The sequence below is a fragment of the Vipera berus genome, assembly GCF_964194415.1.
Source record: "Vipera berus genome assembly, chromosome: 6".
Classification (NCBI taxonomy): Eukaryota; Metazoa; Chordata; class Lepidosauria; order Squamata; family Viperidae; genus Vipera; species Vipera berus.
In genome coordinates, this window is record NC_138208.1 from 48,145,228 (window position 1) to 48,158,567 (window position 13,340).

The following is a 13,340-nucleotide window of genomic DNA, read 5'->3' on the forward strand; positions in this document are numbered from 1 at the left end:
TCTTTCCTGTCTGTCTGTCTGTCTGTCTGTCTGTCTGTCTGACTGTCTGTCTACCTGCCTGCCTGCCTGCCTGTCTACCTATCAAGGTGATGAACATATCCAACACTTCTTCCTGTCAGATGGGTTGGGCTGAGAGAGGTGTCTGGCCCAAGCCAAGCCAAGCCAAGCCAAGCCAAGCCAAGCCAAGCCTCAGCTGGCTTTCATGGCTAGTAGTATACAGATGATTTCCCAGGAAAGTTGAAGTCGACACAGCTTAAAGTTCTCAATGTTGGAGCCTTGGTGGAGCAGTGGGCTAATGCCTCCTTAAGTAACACCAGCTGCCTGCAATTAGTGCAGGTTCGCATCCCACCAGGCTCAAGGTTGACTCAGCCTTCCATCCTTCCGAGGTAGGTAAAATGAGGACCCAGATTGTTGGGGGCAATTAAGCTGACTTTGTAATAATGCCGCTTGGGGGTGTGTGAAAACCCTAATAAGCAGGCATATACATAGAATGAAGGCTACTGCTAAGTTTGTAAGCCGCCCTGAGTCTTCGGAGAAGGGCGGGATATAAATGGAATTAAAAAAACAACAACACTGGTTTATGTGAATATTTTGGTTGTACAACCAACACTTACAATAATGTATATACTATTGGAAATAGCTTATGTTAGAATTAAGTAAAATATAACAGCAAACATTATATTACACTTTTTCCTTCAGGGTGTAATGATAAATAAAGATGCCTTTTGTGGCTTTAATTACACTTCTAAACCAAATAGAATAATTTAATTTAATAATTACAACTAATGAACAAAAATATTGCTCACATTCATTGTGACTTATTAAAATGGTACCTTGCTCAATAGTAGTAACTGTGAGAGGGACCTCAGAGTCCTAGTGCATGGCTTTTCAACCAGTGGTATGGGTACCACCTGTGGTACATTGGCACCACCAGTGGCAGCACCGCACAAGCCTGAGCAAGAGATGGCTGGAGCTGCAGGGCTGTCAGGGCTCAGCAGAAGCGCCAGGATCAGTGCCGCTTTCCAGCTGATCGGCGCTTCTTCGGGACTGTCAGCTGGAGCTCGGTGCAGATCCTGCTGCTTCTGCTGAGCCCTAAAGAAGCACCAATCATCTGGAAAGCGGCACTGATCCTGGTGCTTCTGCTGAGCCCAGAAGAAGTGCCTATCAGCTGGAATGTTGCAGCATCTCCAGGGTTTTGTGATTTACATTCAGATGCTTGGCAACTGATTCATATTTATGACGGTCACAGTGTCCCATGGTCATGTGAAGTGACCCAAACCTGCTGCAACCACCCAGCAGACGGGGGCAATAAAAACCAAACATCCCCCCACCCCACCCCCACTGGCAATCCTCAACAGAAATGCTTACAACAATGAAAACCTTGGACAGGAGGAAGAGCACTGCTGGGCGGACAGGCAGGTGTCTTGCTCGGCTGTGGCTTGGGGGGCACTTTTTTCAGTGCCATTGTAACTTCAAACAGTCCTTTTTTTTGTCATCAAGTTTTTGACACCTTGCTAGGTGACTGGTGGTACTCGGATATTGCCATACCCTAAAAGTGGTACAATGGATGAAAAGGTTGAAAAGACCTGTCCTAGTGGACAATCACTTAAATATGAGCCAGTAGTATGCTGCAGCTGCCAAAAAAAGCCAACACAGTGCTAGGCTGCATTAACAGAGGGATAGAATCAAGATCACGTGAAGTGTTAATGCCACTTCATAATGCCTTGGTAAGCCACATTTGGAATACTGCATCCAATTTAGGTCACCATGATATAAAAAGGATGTCGGGACTCTAGAAAGAGTACAGAGAAGAGCAACAAAAATGATTAGAGGACTGGAGGATAAAACATATAAGGAATGGTTGCTGGAATTGGGTATGTCTAGTTTAATGAAGAGAAGGATAAGGGGGACATGATAGCAATGTTCCAATATCTCAGGTTGCCACAAGGAAGAGGGAGTCAAGCTATTCTCCAAAGCACCTGAAGGCAAGACAAGAAGCAATGGATGGAAACTAACCAAAGAGAGAAGCAACCTAGAACTAAGGAGAAATTTTCTGACAGTTAGAACAATTAACCAGTGGAGCAACCTGCCTCCAGAAGCTGTGAATGCTCCAACACTGGAAATTTTTAAGAAGAGACTGGACAGCCATTTGTCTGAAATTGTATAAGGTTTCCTGCCTGGGCAGGGGTTGGACTAGAAGACCTCCAAGGTCCCTTCCAACTTTTTATTGTTGTTGTTGTTGTTATGAGGAGGAATTATTGAATAAAAATACAAGTTTGTATTGTGGTTATGCTTTTGCATGAGGAATTATAAATGCTTACTTTTAGTGATTGTTTCTAGTTAGGCCATTGTAAGCATAGTTTATGTTTATGCTTCCACCACAGATGGAAATAGCCTATGCTTTTCAAAGGACTATGTCTGAGATAAGTGGAAATACACTATCTTTCTCTGATGCACTATCACTTGTTTCTGTAAAGTTAAAATCAGGAACTTTCCCCCCCCCCCAATGTATCTTTAACTGATATCTGTGATGAAGTTAAATTTTTATTGCATTAAGAAAGTACAAGAACAATGAACAATGTGCATTCTTAAAATGACAAATGAAGCATTCAATTCAGACTTCATCACTTAACACAAGAATCTATCAGATGTGCCAATGCTGACCAAAATGTCTTAAGAATTATAATTCACAAAAATATGTACAATTAAAGCCTTCCTACTCTTGGAGTTTGGGTTTATCAGCTGAGGGCTTTGTATGACAACAATAGTCTTCATTGTGCATAAGCAAACCTTCTCGAAATACATTAAGGAGCCATACAGTATTTTTAAATATACTAGATTGATACCCACCGCAATCATGACATGTCCAGCTGTCCATCTCATGATGACAAAATGTTGCATAAAATTAAAATACACAACAATAGCAAGTTAATTTGTAACTGTATTTCTTGACAGCTTCTCTTTCTATCTATCTGGCAGCTTCTTGGACTATATCCCTAAGCCAGGGGTAGGCAACCTCGGCTCTTTTATGACTCATAGACTTCAATTCCCAGAATTCCTGAGCCAGCTGGCTCAGGAATTCTGGGAGTTGAAGTCCATGAGTCATAAAAGATCCGAGGTTGCCTACCCCTGCCCTAAGCTGATACATGTGTGTATCGTCTCCCACAAATACTATTAATTTACAGCTACTGTATATTATTGTGAAGCTACAGTATATAATTGTTATATCTATATGACAAGGATACATATAATAGAACACACAAATGTTAAATAAAATGCTTTCATTAAACAGCTTATCACCTTAATTGCAGAAGATTCAAAAGTAAGACCTCCCACAAATGATTGTTTATCCAAAGAAATGTCAAATACCAATATGACCACAGAAGTATATTTGAAAATGGAAACCACTGTGGTTTGGAATTCTGGCAGTCATAATTCTAAGAGACCTCAAAGACATCAAAATAAGAATCTTAACTAGCTGGTTCTTTGTTGGCAGGATCAATAATATTTAATCTATGCAACAGAGAAAAAAACAGAGACAAATATATAAATAAAAGCTCTCTTACTATGTGATGACTTTTCAACTACCCTGAAAGAAAAACACACATTTATGGGTTAGACAGAAACTGATTACAGAGCTGTCAGCAAAATCCTAAAATATAGATAAACTAACATTATGACCTGTAGACATACAGTAGTGGTAACAACTTGAGATTCATATGGATCTGATTAATTCATTAGTATTACTTTAAATATGCAATGCATTTAGTTTGTGGAACTAGAAGCCGTTTGTTCAATATAGTTGATACACTGTTTTTCAAATAGGAGTTACATGAATGCTAAACTCCACTGGATCAGCACCTCTGTGAAGTTTGTCATATTAACAGAAAATTTAATAAATGAAATAGTCATGAAATAGAAAGATCTTGAAAATATTTTATACGTATAATTTTGAATACAAAATACCAGGTGATGAGCCATACTAGTAGGGCCAGAGTAATATCATAAATTAAGTCTACCATTTCATTAATGTGTGAGCAACAGTAGTGGGTGTTGTTGTTTTTACAACATTCTTGTTTCTAAAGCAAGAAATTGTTTTACTCTTCCTACCTCCCTGATTTAAAAATTTGAGGTTGGAATGAAAAGTAATGCCTCCAATGTATAAGTTGCCAACAGATGGCAGTATTGATGTGCCTGAAACTCTGTCATGCTATTCATCATCTTTTTTCTCCACTTCAGTTGACAAGGAAGTTGCTGTGGAAAAGTTGTGTTATTACTGTTTATGAAATGGAAGCCTACATGAGGAATTGTCAATTCACTTTAACCATCATACTATGACTGAATTTTTAAAAGTTGAAATAGTCTTTCCAATTCAAATCCAACATCAGATTCGGATTGTTTATGGCAATGACTATGTTGACATCAATACTGTGTGATACTGGGTCAAAATATATAAAATTGATGAATGGGCCTTCTGCCTCTCTCCTCCCAATCCTGCCCTGCTGGGTCCCTTCAGGCCTGGGGATTGCTCCCTACTCATGTTTCACCCATGGTACACTTATCTTTTCAAGATTTCTGGACACCATTATAGGGAAGGAGGGCAAGCTAAACACTGGACTGGGTGGCTGCCTCCTGGAAGCAGCCACCATTTTCAGTGCACTTACAAATCCTTGCAGACATGCCAAAATGGCTACTTTCCGGCGGGTGCTGTGTGGGCTAGGATGAACTATTTCATGCTGCTTCTCTAATGGGGTCTGCACAGTGCTGCTTGTTTCTGCTTTAAACTTATGATTTTCAGTAACATTCTGCCAATGAATCTGTTCTCCATAAAATATTTCTCTTTAAATTTCAAGGATGTTTAATTATTATAATGTTTTATACCAGTCTTCTAATCTTTTTCTTAGTTCTACAAATATATCGAACAATAACAAATATTAGTATTGTTATAAATAAATAGGAATTACAGTTCTGAGTTTAATAAGGATGAAATCCTTATTAAATATTATTTTATTATTATTTTAAAATAATAATATTATTTAAATTTTATTTTATTTTATTTATTTATTATTTTACTGGTTTTATTTTTACTGGTTTTTAAATTGCCATATAATTATTGTATTTATTGTTTAATTCTTTTTAAAATTTTCTATTTTATGTTTTTAATTTTTATTGTTGTGCGCCGCCCTGAGTCCTTAGGGAGAAGGGCGGCATATAAATTTAATAAAATAAATAATAAATAATAAATTAATAAATTTATTCTCCATCTCCATTTTATTTATTTATTTATTTGATTTGTATACCGCCCTTCTCCCGAAGGACTCAGGGCGGTGAACAGGGACATAAATATCAAAATACCCAAAATACAGAAATTAAAAACAAATTAAACCCTAGTGTCCAAATGAAGAAAATAAATTACATTAAAACAATAATTAAAACAAAACCCATCAGACCAGGCCGGCTTGTACAAACAAATAGGTTTTTAGGTTGCGTCGGAAGGAGCAAAGGTCGGGAGCCATCCGGAGCTCAACCGGTAAACGGTTCCACAGGTCAGGCGCACCCACAGAAAACGCCCTCCCCCTGGGGGTCATCAGACGGCATTCTCCGAACGGCGGCACCCTGAGGAGGCCCTCTCTGTGGGAGCGTACTGGGCGGAGGGAAGTTAACACTGTCTAGGCTAATCAAGATAGATTAAAATCCAATCTAGGTAATTTTCTTATGTTTCCAGTATTTCTAAGGCTGAAATCCTAAATAGAAACATTCACTGAATGTTGTAAGACGACCATATAGAGAAAGGTGCATGCTGAAGTGAGCATACCTCAGACTAACCCCCCTAACCTTTATGACCATTGTAGCTCTCTACACTGTCACCCTTTTATGTGCAACTCTGACAGAACAAATTATTACTTCTGTACATAATTCTGAGCAATATGGATTTCATTGTTGTTTCCTGCATAGTAATCTTAATAGCTAAACACAAAAATTAAGGAGTTAAATTTACAGCAGATATTTTTTTTTGTTATTCTATATCCCAGCAATTGGTAACATTATATAGATGATTTCTAGTATTTTATCTGTAGCATATTATAGTATATGAATGGGATTACAAGGTTGATACTTTCTGAAGAAACAAAACTTGAATTCCATGAACTCAAACCACTCAGCATGAAATCAATTTATTATACACTTTCAAAGAAACTATTGTGCTATAACCAAATTAGGGAATTATCATTCTCTTTATTTAATTTCTTCTATAAGTAGTCATGAATGACATATCATTAACAGTAAATAAAATATTCAAATAATTATAAATCTAGAATTAATGAGGCAACTACTTAAAGAAATTAGGAACATTTTTCTAGCCTTAAGGATACTTAACATTTATTTAGAATTAAATTGACATTTTAAACAAGCTTTCTATGCTTTAATTATTGAGAAGAAATAATGCTGGGTTAGGTATTATATTCAGATAAGTTAAAGGCACTAGATTATCTTCTATATTCTGCAAAATAAAACAGACAGCTGTTTAAAATAGTTAAAATTACACAATGAATACTTAATAGTACTTAGTCGCAGTATTAAGTGTTTAATGATAAGTTTATGTAGGGATCAGAGAAGTCCTTTGCTATGTTTCTCTGTTGCTCAAAATCTTATGTAGAAGAAGGAAAGGAAAGTAGTTTTGCTCTCCATTCTTGCACTTTGGCTTTTGCCCTAATTCTCTAAATGCTGAATGAATAGGAGTTGGAGTGCAATGAAAGAAGAAGAAAAGAGCAATTTGCCCCTATTTTACAGCAGTGTGAAATATCTTTCAACTTCATCCACTTGCAAATGTGCAAAGCATCTCTGATGTATAAAAAGAAAAATGTAGGAACTTTTGGGAAAGCCAGTTGCTTGCAAAATTGTCTCTGTGGGCAGGCAGGATGAATCTGGTGTGATAGTGAGACTAAAGAGTAGTAGTGACAACTTGGAGAACAGAGGTGCATGTGCCGATAATAGACTGCTCTAAGGCAGAGCTTTTCAACCAGTGGTATGGGTACCACCTGTGGTACATTGGCACCTGGCAGGTGGTACACGACCATCCTAGAAAAGTGGTAGCGGAGGAGGGGAATGATCTGAACCGGTGGCAGCAGCGCACAAGACTGAGCGAGAGATGGCTGGAGCTGCAGGGCTGTCAGGGCTCAGCAGAAGCACCAGGATCAGCACCAGGCTCCAGCTGGAGCTCGGCGCTGATCCTGGTGCTTCTGCTGAGCCCAGAAGAAGCGCCAATTAACTGGAATGTTTCAGCATCTCCAGGGTCTTGTGATTTACATTGAGATGCTTGGCAACTGATTCATATTTATGATGGTCACAGTGTCCCAGGGTCATGTGAAGTGACCAAAACCTGCTGCAACCACTCAGCAAACAGGGGGAATAAAAACCAAACATCCACCCCATCCCACCCCCGCTGCCAATCCTCAACAGAAATGCTCACAACAATGAAAACCTCGGACAGGAGGAAGAGCGTTGCCGGTCAGGCAGGCAGGTGTCTTGCTCAGCTGTGGCTTGGGGGGCACTTTTCAGTGCCATTGTAACTTCCAACAGTCACCAAATGAATTGTTTTAAGTTGAGGACTGCCTGTACTTTATCACTTTTTTCCTTTTTTTTTTTTGGTCATCAAATTTTTGACACCTTGCTAGGCAACTGGTGGTACTTGGATGTTGCCATATCCTAAAAGTGGTCCTGCTCTAAGGAAGGTTATTTTAGCCTTTGGCAATAGAAGGTGCTAAATATGAAAGTATGAAAGAAAAGAAATGGTGTGGGGCAAAGTGAAAACATTCTTCCTTGTCACTCTTCAGGAAGTATGTCCCTTATGTTATAAGATCCCTTAAATTGAAGTCCCAAACAGGTAAAACCTCCTACCACACCTGATATTAAGGTTATACAGATATGGAACAACTCAGAATCTTAAGAAAATCAGTCCTATTCAGAGAAAGTAAGTCTTCATTATTTAGTGATTTTAAGTATGCTTAGATTAATCCTAAAATTAGTCTTGAGATAAAGTTAATGAATGGACTTTTATTGTCAAAGTACAACCATGTATACATTGAGATTGGCTGAGCCTCCCTTCGTGCCCCCACCACCACAACTCACAGTGACAACAAACCCACCATCTTGTTACCTCATGTGAGCTAATTGCACACCGGCCTTGCAAGTCAACCATACATAAAGTTTATAAAATTATATCCCGCTCAAAAGCCTAACAGCCCATGGATAAAAGCTGTTCTTCAGCCTGTTGGTACGGCTGGCTATACTCCTATAACTCCTATCCCAGGGTGTGAGTTATCCTTGAGAATTTTCCTCACTCTTCCAAGGCAGCAAGCCCTGGTGATGTCATCCAGGGGTGTCAGGGGACAGCCCACAATGTCTTGTGCTGTGCTCACCACCCTCTGTAATACTTTCCTATCGGCGGCTGTCAGGCCAGCATACCAAACCACAATACAATGCGAGAGGACGCTCTCTATAGTAGACCGGTAACAGAAGGTCATTAGCCATTGTTCTACCCTGTTCTTCCATAAGATCTTCACAAAGGTAGACTCACAGGAATTTAAAGGGGGAAACTCTCTCCACACAGTCTCCCCCCGATGTAAAGTGGGACAGGTTTCTCTCTTTTTTTCTGGAAGTCTAGCACCATCTCCTTTGTCTTGCTGAGGTTCAGGTGCAAGTTGTTTGCTAGACACCATGAGGATAGTTTTTGTACCTCCCCCCTGTACGCTGTTTCATCTCCACCTGTAATAAGACCCACTATGGTGGTATCATCTGCAAACTTAATTATCGCAGTAGATGGGTCGGACAATACACAATTGTATGTGTACAATGAGTACAGGTAGGGGCTAAGCACACAGCCCTGTGGCGAGCCCGTGCAAAGCTTCAGGGGTGGTGGTGGATAAAACAGACCCAACCCTCACTGTTTGTCTTTCACTTTTCACATTCTGGAAAAGCAGTGGTCATGTATTCTAGCAAAAGAAGTTACATATGTGCATAAGCGTAGTCAGTAGCATATGCCTTTTTAAAAATATCAAACATGCAAAGAAACAAAAATAAGTCCAAAATATCTGTATTACATCCAGAAATGTCAACTTTGCAACCAATATTTCTCATCCATAACTATGGTACCCTAAGGATACCTGCATACCTGCAAATGCTTCTCTGGGATCAGTAACGCAGCATGGATTGCTTTTTCCTTCCAGTAACATATACTGTACCTAAAACCAGTTTATTGCATTTGGCAATTGTACTAAAAAAAAAAATCTCATTGTCAACCAATATAATTCATTTAATTTGAAATCAAGTGAAAAATTCATTTAAATTATTTTATTAAAACAAATTAATGGCAATTCTTTTATAAGAAGTTGCCTCAAACAAAATGAGTTTGACATGCCTGCTCTAGATAGTTGAATGCTCCAAAATAAATTCTAGACCAGGCCTGTACATGCAGCCTGCCAAGCACCCTTGGACAGAGCACACACTTTTAAAAAAAAGTAATAAAATCACCACCACTGCCCTAAAAGTGATGTTGACTAGTGTCTCCATGGCTTACCATGACCATGAGCTCCAACACTGTAGATGCTCCTCTAGTCACCAAATCATTGATTAGCCCACCAGCATTCCTTTGTAGACCACAAAGATTTTTAATTTATCAGTGTGGGCCTTTCCCTTCTACAAGTTGCACAGACCTCTTCTAGATTTTCCTCTTGCCTTTCTGAGTTAACTCCTTGGTCTGTCATTGAACAAGAATTGACTTTGTAGGGAAGCATATTATCATTTGATGTATATTTAACATATGTTCTACCTTTATTTACCGATTATATAATATTTGTATGCAATCCACATGGCGAGGTTTGGGGCAACTTACAATAGAAAAAAAATATTTTTAAAATCATAAGATTTAAACATAAAAGTTGGGCTTTTTTTCTCATTGAACGCTCTGAATGGCGTTCCGGCATCTTTTTTTTGCACGCACACACAAAAAAGCTTTTGCACAAGCTATGCTACTCCCTCCCTCCCACAAGCTATGCTACTCGAAAGCCAATAGGAATTGCTGCTGAGAGCGCCAAAAGACGCGACTGGCCAACATTGCACCGGCAAGTTGTCTGCAGTGAAGGTGATTTGCCTACCTAAGTGGCCGCCCTGCATTGCCTGGCCCGCATACCCTCTGCCGCCTGCAGAGTCCCAACCACCAAGAATGATACCAGACCCAAACTCATGATAACATCACATGACATCACCACCACACAACCATTCAAAAAGCAAATCCGAACCCACAATGATAACGAGGCACAACCACAAAACAGAAACCTAACTACAGCTGCAACATCAGCCACTTTAAACCCCTCCAAACCACACAATAAGCAAACTGACACCCACTATAAAAACATGGCACCACCACAAACACGAAGCCGAACAAAAGCAGCACAACTCACCAGCTCAGGTCTAAGGCTGGCAGCTGAGACCAGCCCATCCACTCAAAACACACCCCCACCCAATCAGAACACCCCCACCATTCAAAACACACTTCCACCCAATCAGAACACACCTAATCCCCCACCCAATCAGAGCACACCTCCACCCACAGAACACACCCCCTCTGGCAGTTTAAAAAAGAGGAACAAACAGCCACTACCACATGTTTCTCCCTGAAGAAGGAAGCTGAAGCCACCAGCCTGAGGATGACGGATGGGATTCTGTCGAAACGTTGCTCCTACACCTTCAATTCTATGTGGGAAAAAACCCGAATGACCAAAGATCCACACATATATATATATATATGTATATATATATATATATATGTATATATATATATACACATATATATATATATATACGTATATATATGTATATGTATATATATATATATATATATATATATATATATATATATATACACACACGTATATATATATATACGTATATATATATATATACGTATATATATATATATATATATATATACGTATATATATATATATATATATATATATATATATATATATATATATATATATATATAAGGGACGCGGTGGCTCAGTGGGTTAGGATGCTGAACTTGTCGATCGGAAGGTCGGCAGTTTGGCGGGTCGAATCCCGAGTGCCGCGTAGCAGAGTGAGCGCCTGTTACTCGTCCCAGCTTCTGTCAACCTAGCAGTTCAAAAGCATGTAAAAATGCAAGTAGAAAAATAGGGACCACTACGGTGGGAAGGTAACAGCGTTCCGTGTGCCTTTGGCATCTAGTCATGCCGGCCACATGACCACGGAGACGTCCTCGGACAAGCGCTGGCTCTTCGGCTTTGAAACGGAGATGAGCACCGCCCTCTAGAGTCGGAAACGACTAGCACGCATGTGCGGGGGAACCTTTACCTTTACCTATATGTATATGTATATGTATATGTATATATGTATATATGTATATATAGGTATATCATAATATATGTATATGTATATATACATATATATGTATATATAATATATGTATATGTATATATATATGTATATATATATATGGGTATATCATAATATATATATATGTGTGTGTGTGTGTGTGTGTGTGTGTGTGTGTAAATTACTAACAAAGAATTAAGGGAGACTGGAATGCATTTCTAACTTATTAGTTTTCATCAGTCAGCCATACCATTCTGAGATTCGAACCTGGGCTGATTGCACATTAGGCAGTGTTTTTACCTCTTGAGCCACAGGATCTCTCTCGCTTCGTTAGCTTCTGCAAGGGGAGATATGTGTCATATATATATAATAAAATATTATGATATACCCATACCTTAATTCTTTCTATGTATAGGTCTATCTTTATTACCTACAAAGCTATAAATATGATTTTATTGAATATTAGGAAATTAAAGGAGAGATTACTCTTCAATAGATAGATAGATAGATAGATAGATAGATAGATAGATAGATAGATAGTCATACAAATGATAAAGTAACATTTTTGTTTTTGGGTTGAGGTATCTATCTACCTTTTTAGTTTACTAGCATATGGGTTTAATATTCTTCCTTGTCACTCTTCAGGAAGTACGGTATGTCTCTTAAGTTATAGGACCCCTTAAATTAAAATCCCAAACAGGTAAGACTTCCTACCATACCTGATATTAAGGTTATACAGCTACAGTATGAACAACTCAGAATTTTAAGAAAACCCGTCCTATGCATGCTGTTTCAATCTAATTAAGCAATTTATTTAATGCATTAATCTAATCTAAAAAGAATTCGTAGTGTTTACAATCAACATTTTCTTCCTTATGGCTTTTATGAGTTTTGTAACTATTAGGTTGAAAGTAGATTATTTTATTCGAAAATAAGCTGTACCTCTACCACCTTCAACACAGTTATTTAGTCCCCATCTCCAATGCATCACAGTCCCCTTGCTCCTTAACTTTAATTCCACATGGAAGCATTTTCTGTTCTCAAAAGAATGTAGAAAATCATGCCTTATCTCTTACATTGAAACTAAATGTCAGCTTTTGCTGATGTGAAATATGATCACATGAAAGTGACTGATTTATATAAATGGTTTGTCATGGAAACAGGATTTTGTAGTTTGTCTTGTTTTTGATTGAGTGACTGACAAGTAAATAAGCAAATTAATGCTGATTCAAGCTGTCTTACCACTCTCTTTCTGGATTCTGGATTCTTCACTGTTGTTTCCTACTGTTACTTTGGAAAAAAAATACCAAAGTTTAAACAGTTCTTTAGCCAAGTCCTATGAATTTTTTCTTGACATTTTCCAAGCTTTTGTCTATTTGCTTAATGCTAAATATCTAGACTATAGCACTGCTTTGTTTGCTATTTCTAATAGAAGCAGAATTTGCCAACCCTAGGCATTAAGTCAAAGCAATCTAGATAAAGCTCAGTTCAGCAGAATTTTCCTGCTTTCCACTTCAGTCCTTGCCTGCCTGCATGCTCCTTCTATATATCTCAGACAAATTTCAATCAGCTCTCTAGTGTTTGTTTTTTAACTTTTTAGAGAAAAAAATTCAGCTTGACTTTTTTTTTAAAACCAGCATTCTGACTTGGTGCAAATCAAAAAGAAGTTGACCAAAGAATAATTTGTCTAGTCATATCACATCCTTGGTTATTTAATACAGTATATCAATCAAAGTCATGTCACTTGCCACTTTCATCACTTTTCAATTAGCTTTGCTTTTCTTGTCAATGCTAGTCCAGCACCTGTTTTCATCTTTAACTTTCTATCTCACTGTTTGCCATGTTGCCAGCATGAGATGTGCTTACAACAAATAATCATCTACTCCTTGACTAAGGATATTTCCACAGCAGTAAGAGTTAGATTATTA

The 13,340-nt window shown here is 38.4% G+C and overlaps 1 protein-coding gene across 2 annotated transcripts in view; it reads left to right on the forward strand.

The window, feature by feature from the left end:
• The window catches only part of NAV3 (neuron navigator 3), a gene marked incomplete at its 5' end in the record, with an annotated part of 246,791 nt that overhangs the window by 104,744 nt on the left and 128,707 nt on the right, over positions 1–13,340 (forward strand). The window lies entirely within an intron of this gene.